Source organism: Scyliorhinus canicula, chromosome 7, assembly GCF_902713615.1.
Source record: "Scyliorhinus canicula chromosome 7, sScyCan1.1, whole genome shotgun sequence".
NCBI lineage: Eukaryota > Metazoa > Chordata > Chondrichthyes > Carcharhiniformes > Scyliorhinidae > Scyliorhinus > Scyliorhinus canicula.
In genome coordinates this window covers 198,321,596-198,346,681 of record NC_052152.1, presented here as the reverse complement: position 1 = coordinate 198,346,681, position 25,086 = coordinate 198,321,596, and the positions used below count along the sequence as shown (strand labels likewise).

The 25,086-nt window shown below is 49.3% G+C and overlaps 1 protein-coding gene across 3 annotated transcripts in view; it reads left to right on the top strand.

The window, feature by feature from the left end:
- LOC119969688 (protein CBFA2T2-like) overlaps positions 1-25,086 on the top strand; it is a 162,087-nt gene that overhangs the window by 49,872 nt on the left and 87,129 nt on the right. Inside the window, exon 1 of one of the 3 annotated variants that reach the window (XM_038803672.1) lies at positions 7,982-8,251. The exons of the other annotated variants lie outside the window; for them this stretch is intronic. The gene's annotated coding sequence lies outside the window, so the exon portion shown is untranslated. Of the gene's footprint in view, positions 1-7,981; positions 8,252-25,086 lie in introns of those variants that run through there. 3 annotated transcript variants of the gene reach the window in all.

Here is a 25,086-nt window from a genome sequence, read left to right as displayed (position 1 = left end):
AAATACGTGAGGGCGAGAGGAATAGAAAGTAATGCTGCTATTTGGTGAAGGAGTGGCGGGAGGGGGCTCACGAGGAACATGGGGCTGGATTCTCCGCCCCGGCGCACCACGTGGATTTCCGTTTCACCCCGCCGGCGGGATGCTCCTTTACGCCGGCCGGTCAATGGGGTTTCCCATGTGGGGCAGCCCCACGCCGTCTGGAAACCCCACCCCCCCCACTCCCGGCAAAACGGAGAATTACGCCGACAGAGAATCCAGCCCATAAACTTTGGCAGTGAGGCCAAACAGTCTGTTTCCCTGCTGTACATTCTGTGGAATTCTGTGAAATATTTAGGGCAGAATCCTCTGGCCGTTTGCTGGCTGCGGGATCCTCTGATCCCACCGGCAGCCCACCCCTACCCCCGGGTTCCCCATCGGCGCGGGGTGACTTCAGTGGGAAATCCCATTGACAGCCGCGGGAGCACAGTATCCTGCCGCCAGCGAATGGCGCACGCCGCCTCCCGTTGCCAAGAAACACACGGCCGGGAGGTCGGTGAATCCCAACCTTTGCACTTAAAATAAATCGGGTCAAAATTATCGTTGGATAATTTTCTCACACATTAGTGGCGAGGAGGTTTAAAGCTCCATATCTAGCTCATCATTTTTATATCCAGTCATTTCATTATTAAAAAATTCTTTAGGAGGGGGATAAGTAAGAATCCTTGTTTAAAAACTTGGGGCTGGATGGCACGGTGACAGAGTGGGTTAGCACTGCTGCCTCACGGCGCTGAGGTCCCAGGTTCGATGCCGGCTCTGGGACACTGGTTGTGAGGAGTTTGCACATTCTCCCCGTGTCTGCGTGGGTTTCGCCCCCACAACCCAAAGATGTGCAGGGTAGTTGGTTTGGCCACGCTAAATTGCCCCTTAATTGGAAAAAATGAATTGTGTACTCTAAATTTATTTTTAAAAACTCTGCTGGATTCTTCCGCCCGTCGCAATAATGCCACGGGCGAGACGCCGACAAAGGAAAAATCCATTGACCTCGGGCGGGATTCTCTGGTCGCCAGGGGAACGCGGCCGGAGAATCCCTGAGTTTGAGCGCACTTAGATTCACGGACCCAGCTCGGGCGGGATAAAAACAGAAAGGAAATGGGCTGACCTAACGTGTTGCGCTTGGATCGGGAGAACCGAAAGGGTTTTAGAGAAAGATTTTCGTGCCATTGACACTGAGTCACTGACTTGTCAGAAAGGGGCAAACGGCAGCAACAGAGACACATTTGAGATGAAATGCAACCCACGTCGAAGCGATTGGAGTTTGAAAAAGCGTGACTGTCTCTGGGGCAAAGTGTTGCAGCAGACCATGCTTAGCGTTGCTGTTTAACTTTTGTTTACATTTGAAAAAGAAGGGCTGGTCTTTAAATGATGCTGCGAGCATTCAGAGAGCTCCAAAAGGCACCCGCATGTAGTGCTTTCCCCCTCGGGCTCTTTCACCCCTCACCCTGTGCTGCACATACCCAGCTTTTACTGCTCATTGTTCGCCCTGTTTATCTCCACTCTGAGATCTGTGAGATGCGGTATAGAAATGTAAATGATTGTCATTACCGTTTTGCAGGCATCTCAAGTTCCTTTGGATGCTGCTGTAACCAGAGTTGGAGCCTATTCATGGATTAATGCCTCCATTAAAACAAAAGAAAGACTTACATTTATACAGCACTTTCGGTGCCCTCAACGTTCCAGAGAGTTTTTACAGCCAATCAAGTAGCTATCACAGTGATGTAATGCAGGAAACCTAGTAGCCTTCCTTGCTCAACAAGCTCCCACAATCATCAATCAAATCTGCTTCAGTTGTTGGTTGAAATTAAACAACCTGTTCTTTCAGTTCTTCATAAGAGGCAAAGTTACAAACCGTACTCAACCAGCCTCGGGTGGCAAAACCCCAGGCAAAATGTCTACGGTTAGGGCGGCACAGCGGTTAGCACTGTTGCTTCACAGCGCCAGGGACCCGGGTTCGATTCCCAGCTTGGGTCACTGTCCGTGCGGAGTCTGCACAGGTTTCCTCCGGGTGCTCCGGTTTCCACCCACAAGTCCCGCAAGCCGTGCTTATTAGGTGAATTGGACATTCTGAATTCTCCCTCTGTGTACCCGAACAGGCCCTGGAATGTGGCCACGAGGGGATTTTCACAGTAACTTCATTGCAGTGTTGATGTAAGCCTACTTGTGACACTAATAAAGATTATTATTATGTGATTCAGCGAGTAGGCAGCACTTTTTGAACAATCCTGACAGCCACACTTACAATCAATTCAGGATAATCAAGCTCGTAACATGGCTCATTTACGCTTGCTAAAAATGACATACACTGAGGCGCAGGGACCCAAGAAGAGGGATATGTTCAAGTCTGGCACCATTTTTGAATCACCCTTGGGGGAGCCTATCGCTCCTTTTGCTTTCTCAATGGCAATGCCTCAGCCACTCACCGTCGGCTTGCTAGCCAATCAGCACCCTTCACTCCTGCAGTGTACATTTTAGTGATTGTTGGAAATTTGGTGTTCTTGCATTTGGCCCAGTGAATGCAAGTCAAAATCTTTGGCAACACGTCCCTCTTTCCAGCGATATTTAAGGGTTAATGTTAGGCAGGACATCTGCACTCTGCTTCAAATAGCACCATTGAATCTTGTACGCCTGGCTGAGGGGGTTGATAGTGTCGCACGCCTTCAGTACCGCCTTGGGGGGGGGGGGGGGGTCTCAGTCTACATTCTTCAGAGGAGCTTGAACCCTCAAACTTCATCGGAAAGAGAGAGTGAAATCTTTAGATCTAATGAATCTTCTCAGTTGAAAATAATAATTGGGAGAAATCTGTTGAGTTTACAGAGCAGTGTACATTGCACAACAGCAGATACCAAACTTTATACAAGGTACGCTGTTGGGCTGAAGCCTTGATCGTACATGTGCTTTTTGCATCATTGTCCATCCAGCATCCAGTCCCAATCTTTCCTGAAGCTATTTAGGCTTTGCTGGTCCATACTCGGGGGTTGGGGGGCGGGGGCGGGGGGGGGGGGGGGGGGGGGGGGGCAGGTTGACCACCCATGGTTATACACAAACTGCTCTAGCACTTTTGGCGCTTACAGTACAACATGGGAGTGCAAAGCCCCAATTAAAGAGGAATTTACTGCCTCCGACAGCTTTTAAGTGTTACGTTTGTTGCCTCTGGTGGCAATGTTGTTGTACGAGCCTAACTGGTGGTACATCATAGCCATTCAGCCCATCGGGCTACTGCCAGCACTTTGAAAGAGGATTTGAATTAGCCGCACTCCCCTGATTTTTTCTACGCAGACTTGCAATTGTTGCCATTTCCCATTTATAACTAATGAAATGAAATTAAAATGGCTTATTGTCACGAGTAGGTTTCAATGAAGTTACTGTGAAAAGCCCCTAGTCGCCACATTCCGGCGCCTGTTCGGGGAGGCTGGTACGGGAATTGAACCGTGCTGCTGGCCTGCTTTTTGAACCTGCTTCCCCTGACTTCTCAGGCAGTATAATTCCCGATAAAAGCAGGTTGTAATGTTAAAAGAAATTCTCCGTACCTCTCCCATGGTCCTCTTGTTAATTATATTAAATCTGTACTCCCCGGTTACCAGCTGATCTGCCTGTGGGAAGTTTTCTCTTATCCATCAACTTCCCTCAAAATTTTGAACACCTTGAATACGTCAAGGGGGCACTAAGACTTTGAATTGAAATGCAGATGACTTAACAGCGCCTGAGAATGTGACTTCATGGGATCTCCATCTAGAACTGGATTTGTCTTTTTTGACAGCTTTTGTAAAAAAATTGGGCGGGATTCTCTGATCCTGAGGCTAAATGTTGACGCCGTTGTAAACGCCGTCGCGTTTCACAGGCCTTCAGGAGCAGCAATTCCGAGCCCCTCAGTAGGCCAGCACGGCACTGGAGCGACCCACGCCGCTCCAGCTGCCGATGCCAGCGTCAAATGGGCGCCACGGGTCTGCGCATGCGCAGTGGCTCCCTTCTCCGCGCCGGCTCCGACGCAACATGGCGTAGGGCTACAGGGGCCGGCGCAGAGCAAAAAAAGGCCCCCGGCCTGAGAGGCCGACCCGCCGATTGGCAGGCCACGATCGCGGGCCAGGCCACAGCGGAGACCCCCCCTCCGGGGTCAGACCCCCCTCCCCTCTCACCGCCACCATGCCGCCCCCAGAGGGATGCACGCCGAGGTCCCGCCGGGTAAGACGGGTGGACGGTGCCGGCGGGTCTCGGATTTTTTTTCGGCCCATCCCGGGCGGAGAATCGCCGGTGCCAATGGCATCGCGCCGGCGGCAATGGCATCGCGCCGGTGCCAATGGCATCGCGCCGGCGGCAATGGCACCGATTCTCCGCTCTCCGGAGAATCCCGCCCTGTATCTTTGTAATGTTCAATAGTGCTTTACTTTGTTTCCATTTTTGTTTCAATGATATATAGATGGTGGGAGGGAGGGCTGGGGGAGAATGTTGGGTGGGGCTCCACTCTATCATCGGGTTCCTTCACCAAAGAAAGGTTAAAATCCACAGTGCTACCTCTCTGTAACTCCCCAGAGTGACTGCCTCTCTTGTGTAAAATTAAACAGTGAACACAGCGCAAGCTACTTGCTAAGAAACTCAGCAGTGTGATATTTCGCAGGCACATCAGCATGTCCCGCCACATCTCCGTGCTGGAGCTGTGTCTGCCAGCAATGCTCTCAGCCACTGGCCGCCCCTTTCGCCCACTGCCTGAGGTACAGTTTCACAGCCGGGTCCGTGTTCCCTGGAGCACAGGAGGTGGAGGGGCAATCGACTTAAGGTGGCTAGCAGGGTTTGATTGGTCAGCTATGAAGAAATAGCTTCCTCGGACGGAAGGGATCCACGACGTTTTAAGATTAGGGCTGGGCCATCCAAGAGTGAAATAGGGTTGCCAACGGTGATTGAGTGCATTCCTGGAGGTTTCCTCACACGGTCAGTTATCGAGGGGCGCATTGGGGATCTGGGGGTGTGCTTCGGCTACCTCGACCATTCCAGCGGGCACTTCAGTACAGCCCCACAGAGGGTCACCCGCATTGTTGCGGAATGCTGTGCCCTCTACAACTTGGACCAGCAGTGGGGCAACAAGTGGAGGAGGATGAGGAGGAACGTGCCACTTCCTGTGATCAGAAGGAGGGAGTGGAGGCAAAGCTCGAGGAGGACCCGGAAGAAGGATGACAGGTGGCACCCAGGGTGCACCAGAGCAGGAGAACCATGGATGCCATCATCACCTTCAGTTTCACACATTTGAAGACTTGTTGTCCAGCTGCCCCTGAGAGCGGAGGTGTCAGAAAGGGAGGGCAGGAGACTGCCAGAATCGCCTTTGTGGAAGGCCCAGGATGGTCTCCAATCCTCTCTCCTCCCTCTGGGTGCCTCCATGGGACAGTGGGGTAAGCTCCCGAAGCCTCTGTGTCACCTGGTGCTGCCAGTCCTGGAGGCCCACCATTGTCTGCACCCTGATGTCGAAACCCCCAGTGTGAGACATGCTCTCACGGCCCTCAGCCATGGTCCTCAGATCCATGGCTTGGACTCCACCACTGGTGACTCTGACGTCCTGCTCCAGGCTTTCCACTGCGGTCGCAGTATTGGGCTGGGTACCACACAGCGCCGGCAACATCTCCTGCGACGGAAGGTATTGGGGCTCCTCCAATCTACCTTGCAGTTGCAGGAATGTCACTGACAACCCCTCCTGGATTTCCCGGCTCAGCTTTCGCATCTCTAACAGCTGAGGGAGGAACTTGTCCAGAGGCACAGCAGCTGGCTGGCGCACAGTTGAATGGGGGAATGGGGGGGCGGTGTTTGAGGATGATGCTGGGAGACCGGGTGTTTGGAGGCTGCGAGGTGGCAGCACGTGGATTAACGGTGACATTAAGGGATCAATATCGGCCAGGGCCCCAGGAATAGCTCTCTTGGGCAATATCTCAATGGTCGCTTCCATCAGATAGGAGGTTAGTTTCACATCCCAGCCAAAAGACAGCGCGGCACTCCCTCAGCGCCGCATGGAGTCTCAGACTTGATTATTTTTTTTAAATTTAGAGTACTCAATTAGTTTTTTCCAATTAAGGGGCAATTTAGCGTGGCCAATCCACCTACCCTGCACATCTTTTGGGTTGTGGGGGCGAAACCCACGCAGACACGGGGAGAATGTGCAAACTCCACACGGGCAGTGACCCAGGGCCGGGATTCGAACCCGGGTCCTCAGCGCTGTAGCCCCAGTGCTAACCACTGCGCCGCGTGCCTCCTAAAGTCTCAGACTTGATTTTGGTGCTCAAACCACAGAGTGAGATCTGAACCCAGAATCTTGTGATTCAGGGGAAAGAGTGGTAGCAATTGAGCCAAATGTGAGGGCAAAGGAATAGAAGGGTTCTTTTTTATTCGGCCATAGGATGTGGGTGTCGCTGGGTTTATTGCCCATCCCTGAGGGCAATTAAGAGTCACCACATTGCTGTGGGTTTGGAGTCACATGTGGGCCAGACCAGGTAAGGACAACAGATTTCCTTCCCTAAATGGACATTCATGAACCAGACGGGTTTTTACGACAATCGACAATGGTTTTCACAGTCACCGTTAGACTTCAAATCCCAGATTTTTATTGAATTCAAGTTTCACCATCTGCCAAAGTGGGATTCGAATTCGGGTCCCCAGAGGATGACTCTGGGTCTCTGGATTACTAGTCCAGCAACAATACCACTGCCTGCCCTAAGGTAAGGTTGAAAGAGTTAGATGAGGAAAGACAGGAGGAGACTCGAGCACAGCATGAACACCAGTATGGGCTGGTTAGGCTGAATGGCCTGTGGACTGGGACATGTCCTTCAGTGCATCCAACCTTAAGGCCATGTCACAGGGTGCAGAGACATTGAGCAATTTTCTTTAGAGTTCCTGTGCCCTTCCTGTCATTGTCCAGGCGGTTATTGAGGTTGAGTGTGGTACCTCCCTCATCGCTCTGGCTGACGCTGTTGACTCGGTGCAGGCCAGGATTGCGCCTGGGATTGCCTTAACCTTTTCGGCTCGCTACTCATTAAGCACAGGGGCACTTAGCTGCTTGTCCAAAAGGAAAGTCTGTAAATTATCGTTAATATTTTAAAGGTGGTGCGAAAATCTGCAAAGCCTAAATACTTACAAAAACCTGGAGCCCGCTGTTAAGGGAGTCGGCTGGACTGGGCGGATTGTAGCTTTCCAAAGGAAACTCACTTTTTTTATTACTTTATCAGAGTTAGAAAGCCAGAGCTCAGAGTGTGGATCAGAGGCGAACCCCTAATCCAGCTCCTTGCCTGCTCCAAAAACCAATTCAAATTGAATCCAATTCATGGTCCCCACAAGAGAGACATAGCCAGATCCAAGGCATTACACCTGACCTCACACTCATCTTTTAAAATTTTTTTTTAAGAGTACCCAATTCATTTTTTACAATTAAGGGGCAATTTAGCGTTTGTGTTGTGGGGGCGAAACCCACGCAAACACGGGGAGAATGTGCAAACTCCACACGGGCAGTGACCCAGAGCCGGGATCGAACCCGGGACCTCGGCGGCATGAGGCAGCAGTGCTAACCACTGCGCCACCAAGTGCTGCCTTTTCACGCTCATCTCCTTAGCCAAAGGGCCCCGAAGCGAACTCTTAACGCTCAAGACAGAATAGAAAGTACTTGAGCAATTCATTCATTTTTTTTCTTGTTGCTGAGCCAGCTTCACAAGCAGCCAGGAGAAAGATGCTGTCTGTAAATGAGGTTAACATGTTAAAGGGGATCAGCGTCTAGACTCCCAGGGCTGATTGGCCGAGGTATTATGGAAGGGGGCATGTGTTTAGTGACATCACTTGTCAACGAGGGCTTGGAATGATCTGTATTTGTGACGAGGCAGACTGGAGTATATGAAACTGGTCTACAGGCAGGATCCATCTGGGCTCCATCTGCACTGCATGGTCCAAGCTTCCTAATATTTACAGGGAAGGAGGAGGGGGCAAGGGTTGGGGGGGTGGTAAAGAAAAGAGGAATTATAAAAAAAAAGGCTGCTGTTTGCTCCTCAATGGCTCACAGATGTGAGGCTGAACACATGCTCAGCATATGTAAGGGAGAAAGGAGAGGAACTGGCAACAAGACCGCATTGAGCAATGCAAGCTGCTGGCAATGAGGAACAAGAACTATCTCTCTATCCGTAGACCTCTAGATATTCAGGGGAATATCTTGTCATTTCAAGGCAGCTAATCCTGGACGGACTGGTGGGGGGAAAAGGTAAGCTTTCAAGTCTTGCGGGCTTGCTGCTGGAATCTGCACTATCTTGTGCCTGTGGGGAAATGATTTTAGACACAAGAGAAATTGCATAATTCTCACCGGTGCCTTTGAATAATAACGACGCAGAATTAGGAGTTGCCTCAAATTTGTGTGTAAAGGTGGAAGGAAGGGGAGGGTTGTCAGTGAGAGTATTCAACATGATTCATTGTTGCTGGGCTGTTTTTGTGTGTGTGTATAGCTCTGTATTGTGAATGCTAATTAAATCTCTCTGTATTCTAATCACTTGGTACATGCAAAGGGGGAGGGGGGGGGGGGGGGGGGAGAAGAAAGCTTGATCCGAGTGAGGATTTGATTTTTTTCCCCCTGCAGCTCCCTCCCTGCCTGAAGGAGCTGAACTCGAGGTGATTGTGCAGAGAGCTTAGTGCGCGGTAGAAGGAGCTGCCTTCTGTGTGTGTCAAACCTCCCCACTGTCTCCGCAACCCTCCAGATAGTCAAACAGTGGCTTATTCCTCCCCTTTCACGACTACCTTTTGCTTCAGTGGAGGATAAGAGATTATTGGAGGTGTGGGGGGGGGTAGTAAAATGTGCTACGTTCCACCGTACGGAATGTATCACAATTCATGGATTTCACTTTCTCTTTTAAATAGTTGCAGATTGATACGGCAGTGAAGGGGTGGCGGTGTCAATGTCCACTTGAACCTCCCCTTCAAATTCTGCCCCTCCAGAGTTGGCTTCTGTGCAGAGCACACATTCTGAGCGGTGTGACATTAAGAGGCCGGTGACACTGATTGTGGTAGGGGTAGTCTGAGGCAATGGGCTGAACGGGCTTTTCTTTCCTGTTTGATTTTCCTACCCCTGCCTGAGATCTCCCTGTTGCATCGCACTCCAATTCCTCTTCCGTACAGGGGTGGGTTCTGGATTCTGGAACTCTCTGCATGCACCCAACTGTAACTAGGATCATCATCATAGTAATAATCTGAATTATTGTCACAAGTAGGCTCACATTAACACTGCAATGACGTTACTGTGAAAATCCCCTAGTCGCCACATTCCGGCACCTGTTTGGGTACACGGAGGGAGAATTCAGAATGTCTAAATTACCTATCTGCACTTCTTAGAAACGTACAGCAGCGGAAGAGGCCATTCACTCTGTTGTACCTATGGTGGCACCTTGAAGGTAGAAGTTGCATTCGGTCCCACGTCTGCACTTTTTATCCGTAGCCCTGAAGTTCCTCATCGTCTTTGCTTGTCCGACTCCCGTTTAAAATTATTTACGGCGTCATCTTCCACCAGCTCTTCAAGGACAGCATTTGAGATCCTGACAACCCTTGGGAGTGGAAGACGTTCTCCTCTTATCGATTGAGCTGGATTGCAGCTGGATTGAGCGGGCAGCACGGTAGCATTGTGGGCAGGCAGCACGGTAGCATTGCAGTTAGCACAATTGCTTCACAGCTCCAGGGTCCCAGGTTCGATTCCCGGCTTGGGTCACTGTCTGTGTGGAGTCTGCACATCCTCCCCGTGTGTGCGTGGGTTTCCTCCGGGTGCTCCGGTTTCCTCCCACAAGTCCAAAGATGTGCAGGTTAGGTGGATAGGCCATGATAAATTGCCCTCAGTGTCAAAATTGCCCTTAGTGTTGGGTGGGGTAACTGGGTTATGGGGATAAGGTGGAGGTGTGGACCTTGGGTGGGGTGCTCTTTCCAAGAGCCGGTGCAGACTCGATGGGCCGAATGGCCTCCTTCTGCACTGTAAATTCTATGATACTATGATTAACCCAAAAACACATTTCTAAAGCCTTGGCTTCGGTGCCCCCCGATGCTGTTGATTCTGGGTTGGGATGTGCAGTGGACAAGAGGGGGAATCTTCGATGTAACAACCACAAAGCAGCTTTCAATCACCTCGGCATGGCCCATAGCGCTTCGTAGCAAACTCCTTTTCGAAGTGTTATCACTAATATCATGTCGGAAAGGCAGAATCCTTTTTGTGCACAGCAAGCTTCCATGAACCACAATGTGATCGTGCTCAGATGTTCTGTTTTTATTGATGTTGGCTGAGGGCCTTATCTGAAAGAGGGGCACTCTGACAGTTCTGAATTGGATTGTCAGCCTGGAGTTTCTTTGGACACATCTTCTCCAGAGCAGTGGTCAGGCTGCTGTCCACCAGGCATCTTCTTCAGCTGAAGAATTCATTTCAAGAACACCAGCAGTGAGATATGCCCAGAAGGTTTTGTGATGTTGTGAGGCTTTCCCAGTGCAAAGAGGTCAATACGTCACTGTCCCATGTTGCTTTGCAAGCTCTTGCCTTCGACCTCTTGAATGAACCAATGAAAATCTTTCCAAACGTGCGTGGCTAACATGGAAACATTCTCCACAGCCAAGACCAGATTTGCTGGAACTTGCCATGATCCAGCCCTTCAAGAAGGAGTTGACAAGTGGATGATGAAGCTTGGTGCCAGGGTTAATGATCTTTCTCAGATAACAGCAGAAGAGCATTATAACGGGACAAATGTCCTTAACAGTGTTGGCATTGACAGGACCATTGGGGGCTTTTGGGGACAAATTCTTGTTGTGTTAAGTCAGAAAGGATTCTGCAATATATGCCACAGTGTTCTAGTGTAGTTGTACCTGTATAATTTTCAACCCATATGGCATTGTTGGTAAGGATGCCTTGGAGGAGTGTGGCAAGAAGGCTCCAGTGTTGCAAGGAACATCAAGTTGCTGGTTAAGGGGCAGCACGGTGGCCTAGTGGTTAGCACAACCGCCTCACGGCGCTGAGGTCCCAGGTTCGATCCCGGCTCTGGGTCACTGTCCGTGTGGAGTTTGCACATTCTCCCCGTGTCTGCGTGGGTTTCGCCCCCACAACCCAAAAATGTGCAGAGTAGGTGGATTGGCCACGCTAAATTGCCCCTTAATTGGAAAAAATAATTGGCTAATCTAAATTTAAAAAAAAAAAAAGTAGCTGGTTAAGTGATCCTTCTATGTCACCATTACCATAGCTCCTTGTTCACCACCTTCAGGCCAAATCCATCCTTGAGCATCACATCAGATCACTCGAGCCTTACATAGAAACATGTAAAATTCTAACAAGAGTAGACGCAAGAAGAATGTTCCCTACGGTGGGTGTGTCCAGAACCGGATGTCACAGTCTGAGGGTACGGGGTAGACCATTTAGGGCAGAGATGAGGCGAATTATTTTCACCCAGAGAGCGGTGATCCTGTGGAATTTGTTACCAGAGGAAGTAGTTGAGACCAAAACATTGAATGTTTTCAAAAAGCTGTGAGATATAGCACTTGAATGAAAATGAAAATGGCTTATTGTCACAAGTAGGCTTCAAATGAAGTTACTGTGAAAAGCCCCTAGTCACCACATTCCGGCGCCTGTTCGGGGAGGCTGTTATGGGAATCGAGCCGTGCTGCTGGCCTGCCTTGGTCTGCTTTAAAAGCCAGCGATTTAGCCCTGTGCTAAACAGCCCCTTGGGGCAAAGCCACTTGGGGCGAAGGGAATCAAAGGACATGGGAAGAAAGCGGGATCAGGCTATCGAGTTGATCAGCTATGATCATAATGAATGGCGGGGCAGGCTCGAGGGGCTGAATGGCCTCCTTCTGCTCCTATTTTCTATGTTTCAATGACCCTGCAAGCCATAACGCTCTGATTAAATGAGTTGGCAAGAGTTGGTGCACACTTCTCTGTATGACTATAATCTTCATGACTCGTGAAATGGAATAATCTCCGTTAATGCCCTTAAACGCCAAAGTTTTTGTTTAATTCATTCTCAGGATGTGGGCACCGGCAACGTCTATTGCCCATCCATACCCGCCCTGAGAATGTGGCTGCCTTTGTGTAACCCTGGTGCATGGGGTTGCATTGAATGTACAGCACAGAAACAGGCCATTCGGCCCAGATTGCCCATGCTGGTGTTTATACTGCACATAAACCTCCTCCAACTTTAACCCTGTCGTAATAGCCTTCTATCTCATTCTCCTTCCTGTGCTTTCCAAGGCAGATATACACTGTTAATACCAATTACTCCTTGTGCTGATGAGTTCTGCATTATAACCACTCTCAAGTAAATCAAAAGTACCTTCCAAATTTGCAATGGAATTATTTGCAACTTTTCTATTAATCCCTATCTTATATTAAAACCCAGTTTTGGACTCCATTACTGCAATTTGCCACTTCAGAGAGCAGTTAAGTGTTGATCACGTTGGTGAGGGACTGGAGTCACATAATCGGTAGCACAGTGGTTAGCACAGTTTCTTCACACCTCCAGGGTCCCAGGTTCGATTCCCGGCTTGGGTCACTGTCTAGTGCGGAGCCTGTGCGTTCTCCCCATGTCTGTGTGGGTTTCCTCCAGGTGCTCCGGTTTCCTGCACAGTCCAAAGTGTGCAGGTTAGGTGGATTGGCCACGCTAAATTGTCCCTAGTGTCTGAAAAGGTTAGTTGGGGTTACTGGGTTACAGGGATAGGGTGGAGGTGTGGGCTTAGGTTGGGTGATCTTTTCAAGGGTCGGTGCAGACTCGATGGGCCGAATGGCCTCCTTCTGCACTGTAAAATCTATGATAATCTAAAAACAAGGGCGTGGAACCACTTGAATAATTACTTTTTAAAAGACACATTGCAGGCACGGTGACCTCCTTGAGTGCCGTAGAATTCTCTGATTTACCTAAATAACTCAGAAATGATTAATTTGCTGAGAAGTGCTCTGGCATTGCTCTGTAAATGCGAGCCTTTCTTTCCAAGTCCAAGCCCATATCTGTCCAGCATGTCATCTGGATAAGACTATTCTTGAGTGGTGGTTAATGACAGGCATGCCTGCCAGATGTAGGAGTAAAAGTGCCTCACCTGTGAGTGACAGCTGAAAGAATGCTCCCTCCTCGCTGCATTTTGCCTTTTATTGCTGTGTTCTGCAAGGGAAGTAAGCAAGATTGATGGAAGCCATGGAAATATTTTCCTGGATGTTTGATTGTCCAGTAGAGAACATGCCAGCCACGATTGCAACATCTCTGGGCAGGATGCTAGGCACGCCAAGTGTACTTTTAATAAAATCTATTTACTTTTTCCAGATGTTGCCATTTTACTCTATTACTTTTCATGTTTACTTTCCTTAACATTTTAATATTTTCTCTCTTTATTTTGCTGAAGAGAAGTCTGTGTTGTTACACAAAAATACAAACCAGGAGAAGGAGGAGGCCATTCAGCCCCTCGAACCTGCTCTGTCAGCTGATAAGGTCCTGGCTAACCTGATAGTAACCTCAATTTTCAACCCCGCGAACCTCCGATACTATATCACATCCTTGTTTACCAAGAACCTATCCACCCGGCCACTCCTGCCAGCAGGATCGTTCGCGTACTGAAATTTCCCATAAAAGGAAATACTTACCCAGTATCTACTTTATCAAATCCCTTTATCATTTTAAACTGATCAGCCCTCAGTCTTCCATAGTCAAGAGGGTAGAAGGCAAGTTTGTGTAACCTGCCCTGATAGTTCAATTCTTTAACACCCGGTATCATCCTGGTGAATCTGTTCCATAAGACCATAAGAAATAGGAACAGGAGTGGACCATTCAGCCCTTCGAGCCTGCTCCACCATTTAATAAGGTCATGGCTGATCTAACACTCACTAAGTCGACTTTCCTGCCTTCTCTTCATAACCCTCAATTCCCCCACGGATTAAAGACCTATTGATCTAGGCCGTGAGAATGTTCAAGGACTCGACTTCCACAGCTTCCTGGGATGAAGAATTCCAAATATTCACCACTCAGAGAAGAAATTCTCCCTCAAATCCATCTTAAATGAGCACCACCTTATTCTGCGACTATGTCCTAGACTCTCCCATGAGTGGAAACATCCTCCCAAAATCGACCCTGTCTAACCCCCTAAGAATCCTGTGTGCTTCAATCATATCACCTCTCATTCTTCTGAACTCCAAAACATACAGAGCCAACCTGTTTAATCTTTACACAAATGGCAGTCCTTCCATACCCGGGATCATCCTGGTAAACCTCCTCTGTGCTGTCTCCAATGAGAATACATCTTTCCTTAAATAAGACCAGTACATTCTTTCTGAGGCGCGTTTTCTAGAACTGAATGCCATACTCTGAATGGGGTCTGACAAGAGCTCAATACAACAAAAGCTTGACCACCAACTAACTTGCATCTTCTGCTTTTTCCATGAGTCGCAGAAAGAAAACAAGTGGAGACGGCACTCAGTGGAGCTCACCATGTCAGCTCAAATATTCTTACAGTTATGCACCTCTTCCTCGAGGTTTTTTCCTGCCTTTTTATCTTTGTCTCCTTGAGGAGGCTTCAGGTGAATCCACATGCAACAACCTGCTCTGAAAACTCTGCTCAAATTTTGACAGTCGTGCCAAATTACACCACAGCAGCTGAGACAACCCCAACACCCTAAAATATTCAACAACATTCTAAACCAAATATAGTTCCGCAAATTCTTAAAGGAAAAAGTAAATTCGCCCCATCTCCCAAAGTAGACAACGCCCTTTAAAAACTATCCAGGATCTGAATCTGGACTTACGTATTTGCCAAACACTATCAGTCCTCCCTTGGATCACACCCTGCTTGTGCACCAATTTTCATTGATATCCGCCCGTTAGTTTTGAGATACGTTGAGCTGGATTATTCCATCTCACCAGCTGCAAGAACGCCACGGGCGGGACGCGGACAACAGAGAAGTCCATTGACCTCCGGCGGGATTCTCCGGTCACCGGGCGGACGCGGCTGGAGAATCCCGCCCAATGTTTGGTGATAAACAGACTCACAAACAGGAGTGAAACATTGGCCGCGATCTACCGGCCTCATCGTGTTCAATTCGGGGCGCGATGAGGCTTCTCGTGGCGCGTCGTGATTGCGGGACCTCAATTTTCATATTTTTTTTTGTTAGAGTACCCAATTAAGGGGCAATTTAGCGTGGCCAGTCCACCTACCCTGCACATCTTTGGGTTGAGGGTGCGAAAAATTTTCATATTTAATTGTGCAGTCAGGCTCACTTGAATAGGCTCTCACTGGAGTTACCAAGGGAACTAACCCACTTGCATCAGAGTCCTCAAGCGAGGGCCGTTTAGCGCTGGTCTCCACCGACTCTGGGCAGGGTGATACCCTGGCATCCCTAATGCCACTTGGGTACTGGTGCTGCCAGCCTGTCACCCTGGCAGTGCCACCCATGTGCCACCCTGGCACTGTCAGGGTTCCCAGACAGCACTGCTAACATGGCAGGTTGCCAGGCTTTGCCAAGGTGCCCAGGTGACATTTTGCCCATGCTGGACATCAGGCCCAGGTCCCTTATGAGGAAACCTCCGGCTAAACACGCTCGACACGGGACTCTTCCATTTCCGTTAAGTCATGCCAAATACCTCCGTCCACCGTCAGTGCGATGTAAGAAAGACCTGCACTTATATAGTGCTTTTCATGACCGCCAACCATCTCAAAGTGCTTTCCAGACAATTAAGGTTTTTTTTTAACATGTAGGAAATGCAGCACCAACCTTGTGCATGACAGGATCCTATGAACAGCAATGAGCTAATAACCAGATAATCTGTTTTTGGTGATGGTGATTGAGGGATAAATATTGGGCCAAGACATCGGGGATAACTACGCCGCTCTTCTTTGAAACAATGACATGGGATCTTGTACTCCCACCCAGTAGATAAACGGTGCCGTGGTTTAACATCTCTTTGGAACCCCGGCACCTCCAACCGTGCCGCGCTCCTTCAGCACTGCACTGGAGAGGGAGATTGACCTTTGAGTGTAAGTCCCGGTGTAGGACTTAAACCTGGAGCCAGGGAGTCCGAGGTGAGAGTGCTCCCAACTGAGCCATGGCTGGCATTGTAAACATAGAGCTGGAAGGTTAGCTAACTAGTCAGTGCTGGGATAGTTTGTTTTGCTTTTTTTATAAATTTAGAGTACCCAATTCATTTTTTCCAATTAAGGGGCAATTTAGCATGGCCAATCCACCTACCCTGCACATCTTTGGGTTGTGGAGAGAATGGGGAGAATGTGCAATCTCCACACAGACAGTGACGCAGAGCCGGGATTGAACCTGGGACCTCGGCGCCATAAGGCAGCAGTGCTAACCCACTGCGCCACCATGCTGCCCTAGTGTTGGAATAGTTGACTTCAGTGAGCAGGTGGATTTTGGTGGGGATGTGGGTGGGTGGTGCATGGTATAGAAGAGCTACTTTAGGTTACATTTCACTTGTGTGGAGATGTCGGCGTTGGACTGGGGTGAGCACAGTAAGAAGTCTTACAACACCAGGTTAAAGTCCAACACGTTCGTTTCAAAGACTAGCTTTCGGAGCACTGCTCCTTCCATTCAGCTGAGGAAGGAGCAGCGCTCCGAAAGCTAGTGTTTGAAACGGACATGTTGGACTTTAACCTGGTGTTGTAAGACTTCTTACTGTACATTTCACTGGATCAGCGAGGGAACATTTATTCAGGGTTCCCGTCACCCCTAACGTGCATTTGTATGGCGCCTTCTTCAACCTGAGGAAGTCAGAAAGCGCTCTCCAGCCAAGGAAGTTCTTTTCAAATTCAGTCACTGTTCCAATGTAGGAAAAATGGCAGCCAGTTTCAGCTCAACCAGCTCTCAGAAACAACAGTGTGATCACGATTAACCAGCTCTCAGAAACAGCAGTGTGATCACGATTAACCAGCTCTCACAAACAGCAGTGTGATCACGATTAACCAGCTCTCACAAACAGCAGTGTGATCACGAATAACCAGCTCCAACAAACGGCAGTGTGATCACGATTAACCAGCTCTCACAAACGGCAGTGTGATCACGATTAACCAGCTCTCACAAACAGCAGTATGATCACAATTAACCAGCTCTCACAAACAGCAGTGTGATCACGATTAACCAGCTCTCACAAACGGCAGTGTGATCACGATTAACCAGCTCCCACAAACGGCAGTGTGATCACGATTAACCAGCTCTCACAAACAGCAGTGTGATCACGATTAACCAGCTCTCACAAACGGCAGTGTGATCACGATTAACCAGCTCTCAGAAACAGCAGTGTGATCACGATTAACCAGCTCTCACAAACGGCAGTGTGATCACGATTAACTAGCTCTCACAAACGGCAGTGTGATCACGATTAACCAGCTCTCACAAACGGCAGTGTGATCACGATTAACCAGCTCTCACAAACAGCAGTATGATCACAATTAACCAGCTCCCACAAACAGCAGTGTGATCACGATTAACCAGCTCTCACAAACGGCAGTGTGATCACGATTAACCAGCTCCCACAAACAGCAGTGTGATCACGATTAACCAGCTCTCACAAACGGCAGTGTGATCACGATTAACCAGCTCTCACAAACGGCAGTGTGATCACGATTAACCAGCTCTCACAAACGGCAGTGTGATCACGATTAACCAGCTCCCACAAACGGCAGTGTGATCACGATTAACCAGCTCTCACAAACGGCAGTGTGATCACGATTAACCAGCTCTCACAAACGGCAGTGTGATCACGATTAACCAGCTCCCACAAACGGCAGTGTGATCACGATTAACCAGCTCCCACAAACGGCAGTGTGATCACGATTAGCTAATCTGTTTTAACAATGTTGGTTGACAGATAAATATTGGCCGAGATACCCTCCAGTTCATCTCTGAAATAGTGCCAGAGGATCTTTTCCCTCCATCTGCGAAAGCAAGGCTGCTCTCCGTATAAGATCTGAGAGAGAGTGCCGCCGACGGTGTGTCATTCTCTTTGCACTGCACTGGACAACAGCGTAGATTTTGTTCAAAGCCGATTACTGGGGATGCTGGACTCTGAAACAAGAACAGAAAATACTGGATCATCTCAGCTGGTCTGACGGCCTCTGTGGAGGGAAAAGGGAGCGAACGTTTCCAGTCTGGGTGACTCTTCGTCCACGCCTAGATTTTGTGCTCAAGTCCCTTAAGTGGGACATCAGCACCTAATCCATTGGTTTTTGTTTGTCTCGGTTATACACTCAGAAAGGCTTCCAAGTGCACTCAGTGATCAGTGTTCTGATAGCACATCTCAGCTGGGAAAGCAGTAAAGATGTAATCACGGGCCCCAGACGTCCAGAAGGCGAACATCACCCGGTGCTTCCTTCCTGATTTCTATTGACTAGAACAGCCCCAACTGCACGTTCTGAATTCTCCCTCAGTGTACCCAAATAGGCGCCGGAGTGTGGCGACTAGGGGTTTTTCACAGTAATTTTATTGCAGTGTTTTTAAAAATAAACTTGGAGTACCCAATTCATTTTTCCAATTGAGGGGATTTAGTGTGGCCAACCCACCTACCCTGCACATTTTTGGGTTGTGGGGGCGAAACCCACGCAGACACGGGGAGAATTAAATGAAATATGAAAATCGCTTATTGTCAGAAGTAGGCTTCAAATGAAGTTACTGTGAAAAGCCCCTAGTCGCCACATTCCGGCGCCTGTTCGGGGAGGCTGATACGAGAATTGAACCGTGCTGCTGGCCTGCCTTGGTCTGCTTTCAAAGCCAGCAATTTAGCCCTGTGCTAAACAGCCCCAGTGCTAAACAGTCCCAGTCTACAAACTCCACACAGACAGTGACCCAGGGCCGGGATCGAACCTGGGACCTCGGCGCCGAGAGGCAGCAGTGCTAACCACTGCGTCACCGTGCTGTCCGGGTTCATTGGAGTGTTAAAGTAAGCCGACTTGTGACACTAATAAAGATTATTATTATTTAAACGTTTCATTCCTGGTGTCACATTTGACCCTGACGTGAGCGTGCACCCTCCTATTCACGGCATCATTAAGACTGCCTATTTCCGCCTCTGTCACATTGTCTAACCTCACTCCTGTCTCCGCGCATCTGCTACCGAAGCCGCCATTCATCACCCGATTGCCTCTAGACCTACTGCCTGTAAACATGAGGTCATCCAAAACTCTGCGGCCCATGTCTTAACTCGCTGCAGGTTCTGTTCCTCTATCAGCCTTGTTCTCACTGACTGACACTGGCTCCCACTCAAGCAACATCTTGATTTTAAAATTCTCACACTTGTTTTCAAATCTCTCGATCGCCTCGCCCCTCCCTATCTCTGTAATCTCCTCCAGCCGCACACCCCTTGGAGGTTTCTGCACTCCTCAAATTCTGGCCACTTGTGCATGCCCAGTTTTAGCCCCTCCACCATTGGTGCTTGTTCTTTCAGCTGCCTAGGCACAGGAATCCCCTCCCTACACCTCTCTGCTTCTCTACGGGCGGCTCAGCAGCACAGTGGTTAGCTCTGTTGCTTCACAGCGCCAGAGACCCAGGTTCGATTCCCGGCTTGGGTCACTGTGCGGAGTCTGCACGTTCTCCCCGTGTCTGCGTGGGTTTCCTCCGGGGGCTCCGGTTTCCTCCCACAAGTCCCGAAAGATGTGCTTGTTAGGTGAATTGGGCATTCTGAATTCTCCCTCTGTGTACCCGAACAGGCGCCGGAATGTGGCGACTAGGGGCTTTTCACAGTAACTTCATTGCGGTGTTAATGTAAACATACTTGTGACAATAATAGAGATTATTATTATTACCTCACTCTCTTCCTTTAAGAGACTTCCTAAAATCTACACTTTTGAACAAGTTTTTGCTCGTCTGCCTTAATATCCCCTTATGGGGCTCAGTGTTAGACTTTGTTTTATAATGCTCCAGTAAAACACCTTGGGATGTTTTATTACACTGTAGGTGCTATTTAAATCTAAGTTGTTGCTGTTGAAAGATTACACCTGCGGCAGTGCGGCCCTCCTTCAGCGCTGGCACTGGGAGTGTCACCCTAGATATTGTGCGCGAGTTAGCGCCTGTATGTATGGGGACCAGCATCAACCCAATGTCTCTTGTCCATGGCCTCTCCAGGGGTGGGACCACCCAGCAGCACTCGGTGACGAATAGCCATTTGCAGAAGGCACCGGGTAGTCCCCGGTGGAACTGCTCCACACCAAGGCAGTGAGTGTCTCCAGGAGATATTGGGGGTGGGGGGGTTTTGGGAACATCACACGGAATGTTTGGGCAGAACCGGCTGTGCAGAATAGAATATTGTCGAATATATTAAATTTATGGCAGTGTCTGTGAGGTGAGGCCGTGCTGATTGACAGAAGGTGTGCTGTTGCGTTGAGTGTGATTGCAGCACGACAGATTGCGAGTGAGGATGTCCTGTTTTTGTTTAGGCGTTGAGCTGCTATTTGCATTTTCAATGTAAAGTATGGTCTTGTTTACCATCTGTCGCTCGCTCCAATGCCGGGCAGCAGGGACATTCAGAAATGTTTATTTTTTTCACTGTCACGCGTCCATTATTAATGCGGAATTTGTGAGCAATATTAAACTGCAAAGTGGAAATGGGAGGGGGGGAGGGTGATGGGGTGGGGGGGGGGGGAGGGGGAGCAGAGAACAATAAAGGGGGCATTATTACTCTGGAAAAGATCTTATATCTTTGATTTCTTTTTTAAAATTTAGAGTACCCAATTCATTTTTTTTTCCAATTAAGGGGCAATTTAGCGTGGCCAATTCACCTAGCCTTTGGGTTGTGGGGGCGAAACCCACGCAGACACGGGGAGAATGTGCAAACTCCACACGGACAGTGACCCAGAGCCGGGATCGAACCTGGGACTTCGGTGCCATGAGGCAGCCGGACTAACCCACTGCGCCACCGTGCTGCCACTTATATCTTTGATATCGTAAATGCAATATCTGGGAGCCTGTTGTTGGAGAAACAGATTTTTTGACTTAACTAAATTTAAATTTTTTTTTAAGAGTACCCAATTATTATCTTGCTCCGATTAAGGGGCAATATAACGTGGCAATTTCATCTACTCTGCGCATCTTTGGGTTGTGGGGGTGAAACCCACGCAGACACGGGAAGAACGTGCAAATTCCACACGGACAGTGACCCAGGGCCAGGATTCGAACCCGGGTCCTCAGCGCCGCAGCCCCAGTGCTAGCCACTGCACCGCGTGCTGCCCTGACTTAACCAATTTTTTGTCATGCTTCAATATTTTTTTATCTGGGCGGCACGGTGGCGCAGTGGTCAGCACTGCGGCCTCACGGCACCGAGGACCCGGGTTCGATCCCGGCCCCGGGTCACTCTCCCTGTGTCTGCGTGGGTCCCACCCGCACACCGAAAAGAAGTGCAGGCTAGGTGGATTGGCCATGTTTATTGCCCTTTTTATTGGAAAACAAAAGAATTGGGTACTCTAAATTCATCTTTTAAATAAATGCTTTTTAAATCTAATTTGTCGGGGTAAAGTGGGGGCAGTAATAAATCTTTCCCAAAATAGTCCTTATGAACTGGAAAGATTGGAAGTGTGCGAGTGTGTGCGCATGTGCAAGTGTGTGTGCGCATGTACGAGTGTATGTGCACATGTGTGAGAGTGTGTACATATTGGAGAGAGTGTATGTATACATATTGGAGAGAGTCTGTGTGTATGTGTACATATATATTGGATAGTGTGTATATACATATTGGAGAGTATGTATATACAGTATACATATTGGAGAGAGTGTGTGTGTATGTATGTGTATATACACATTGGAGTGTGTGTGTATATATACATATTGGGGAGTGTGTTTGTGTGTGTAAACATTGGAGAGCATGTGTGTGTATATATAGATAATGGAGTGTGTGTATATACATATTGGTGAGTGTGTATACAGATTGGAAAGTGTGTGTACGTACATATACATATTGGTCTGGGGTGCGGAGGCAGCACGTTGGCGCAGTAATTAGCACGGCTGCCTCACGGTGCCAAGGTCCCAGGTTCGATCCCGGCTCTAGGTCACTGTCCGTGTGGAGTTTGCACATTCTCCCCGTGTCTGCGTGGGTTTCGCCCACACAACCCAAAGATGTGCAGGTTAGGTGGGTTGGCCACACTAAATTGCCCCTTCATTGGAAAAAATAAATTGGGTACTCTATTTATTTTTTTAAAAATTGGTCTGGTGGGGGTGGGGTCAGGAATTGCTTCGGGGGCCTCGGAGATCGGGGTACGATTTAAAAATGCCTCGGCCGCTCGTTCCCCACTGAGGTCCTTTATACAATGTGAATCGCGTTGTATAACCATGTGTTTCTCAGCACTGTGAGTAATGGGAAACGTGGGTAAACATGTTCCTATGAGACTTTGTTCCCAATTAGCTGAATCACGCCCTTTTTGTGTGTACATATTTGTGTGTGTACACATCCATGTGCGTACAATATTGTGTGTGTGGACACATCCGTGTGCGTACAATATTGTGTGTGTGTGTGCATATTCGTGTATGTACATATTCAAGTGTGTCTGTACAAGTGCAAGTATGTATATGATATTTGTGGATGTCTGCGTACATATAGGTAATTGTTGGAGGTGATTTTTGAAATTGAGGAATGATTATGAAGCGCATTTTGCAGCAGTAAATTTGTGATGGCTAATGGTTCAGCTGCAAGAAGAATATCCCCAGTAGATCAGGGGCAGGAGGAAGGGGGATCTCCAGTAGATCAGGGGCAGGAGGAAGGGGGATCTCCCGTAGATCAGGGGCAGGAGGAAGGGGGATGTCCAATAGATCAGGGGCAGGAGGAAGGGGGATGTCCAATAGATCAGGGGCAGGAGGAAGGGGGATGTCCAATAGATCAGGGGCAGGAGGAAGGGGGATGTCCAATAGATCAGGGGCAGGAGGAAGGGGGATGTCCAATAGATCAGGGGCAGGAGGAAGGGGGATCTCCAGGAGTATATCAGAGTCCGAGGAGAAGAGAATGGAAGCTACAAACATGAGGCGGCGGGGGGTCCGGTGGTGTGGTGCTGTAGAAGGTGACAGTTTTGTCTTGATCATTATTGGCTTGGCCAAGAGGCGGGTTTGTTTGTTAGACTGTTAAAATAGTACTTCACCTCCACTGCCTTCCATAGATGGAGATGAAGAGAGCAGAATTGAATCCCCAAGAACAGGAGCATCTGCTTTGGCGTTCTGCATCGAAACACCAGCCACTGGAGACTCATTCCAAAGCCAGGCAGTGTGCATTGGGGAAGGGAGTCTCCGACTAGAGCAGCACTTGAATTGGTTTCTGAATATTTAGCCCACAAGACCACCTTTGGACACTTGGTCTTTATCACTTTGAGGCCCTGGGATGATGTGTCTGATGATTGATGCAAGCGACTAACGCATTCATCAGAAATTGCTCTTTTATTTTAGCCAGAGGTTTCAGCTGTTTTGTTTTCACTTCGTAACTAAAATGATGGAGGGGGATTTCAGCCAGTATCACTCATCACACATTAGCTCTCACGATCTCACCGCATCACTTCAAGGCAATATTTTAATTTATTAATAAGACATTCAAATAAATTGTGTAACATCTTGATAAGAGTAGGAGGGGGAGTAATTGCTTCCACTGGTAAGAAAGTTGGCAACCAGCGAACACAGATCTCAAATAATTGACAATCAAGGGGAGATGCAAAGATTTTATTTAACAGCGAGTTGTTGTGATCTGAAGTGCACTGCCTGAAAGGGCAGTGAAGCAGAATTAGTAGGAAGTTCCCGAAATGAATTGATAAAGGTCTGAAAAAGAAAGATTTGCAACATTGTGGGAAAAGGGCAGGTGGATGGAACTAATTGGATTTTTTAAAAATTCACTTACAGGAGGTGGGCGTGGCTGGTTAGGCCAGCATTTATTGCTCATCCCTAGTCGCCCTTCAGAAGGTAGTGGGCGAGCTGCCTTCTTGAACCGCTGCAGTCCCGGAGGTGTAGGTGCACCCACTGTGCTGTTAGGGAGGGGTTTCCAGGGTTTTGCCCCAGCGACAGTGAAGTAACAGCTCTTCTCGAAAGAGCTAGCTCTGGCTGGAGGGCTGAATGGCTTCCTGTGTTGCTTCATTCTCCGATTTTATATTTTACCCGATACGTCCTCAGTGACTTTGTTGACAACGGTGGTGTGTAGCCGAATGACGAGGGCCAGAGATTTTCCCCCTGCCTGTGTTGCGATAGACAGCAGAAGGCAAACCACGTCACCACCGGCTTCCGTGTACCCCGGCCACGGAGACGAAACACAGTTAGGATTACATCCTGATCCCAGTTGCGGGGTGGGATTCTCCGACCCCCCGCCAGGTCGGAGAATCGCCCGGGGTCAGCGTCAATCCCGCCCCCGCCGTGTCCCGAATTCTCCGCCCCCTGAGATTTGGCGGGGCGGGAATCGTGGCCCGCCGGTTGGCGGGCCCCCGGCGGCGATTCTCCGGCCCGTGATGGGCCGAAGCCCCGCCGCTGACTAGCCTCTCCCGCTGGCGTGGATTAAACCACCTCTTTTACTGGCGGGATTGGCAGCACGGGCGGGCTCCGGGGCCCTGGGGGGGGGGGGCACGGGGAAATCTGACCCCGGCGGGCAGACCTGTGCCATGGGGGCACTCTTTTTCTTCCGCCTTCGCCATGGTCTTCACCATGGTGGAGGCGGAAGAGACCCCCTCCCCTGCGCTTGCGCGGGTATGACGCAGAAGCCGCTGACGCTCTGGCGCATGTGTGGACTTACGCCGGCCGGCGAAGTCCTTTCGGCCCCGGCTGGCGTGGTGCCAAAGGCCGTTCACGCCAGCCGGCGGAGCAGGAACCACTCCGGCGTGGGCCTGGCCCCTCAATGTGAGGGCTTGGCCCCTAAAGGTGCGGAGAATTCCGCACCTTTGGGGCCACCAACGCCGGAATGGTTCACGCCACTCCAACACGCCGGGACCCCCCGCCCCGCCGGGTAGGGGAGAATCCCGGCCGTGGTCCCTACCAATGGATGTATGTGTGTAGGTGATGACAGAATTGAGCTTGGGGGTGACGCCTCTGCAGTTGCATAGTCTGCAAGCTCGGACTGTTCTTGCATCAGCCTGCACTGAACATATACGTATGAATTTGGA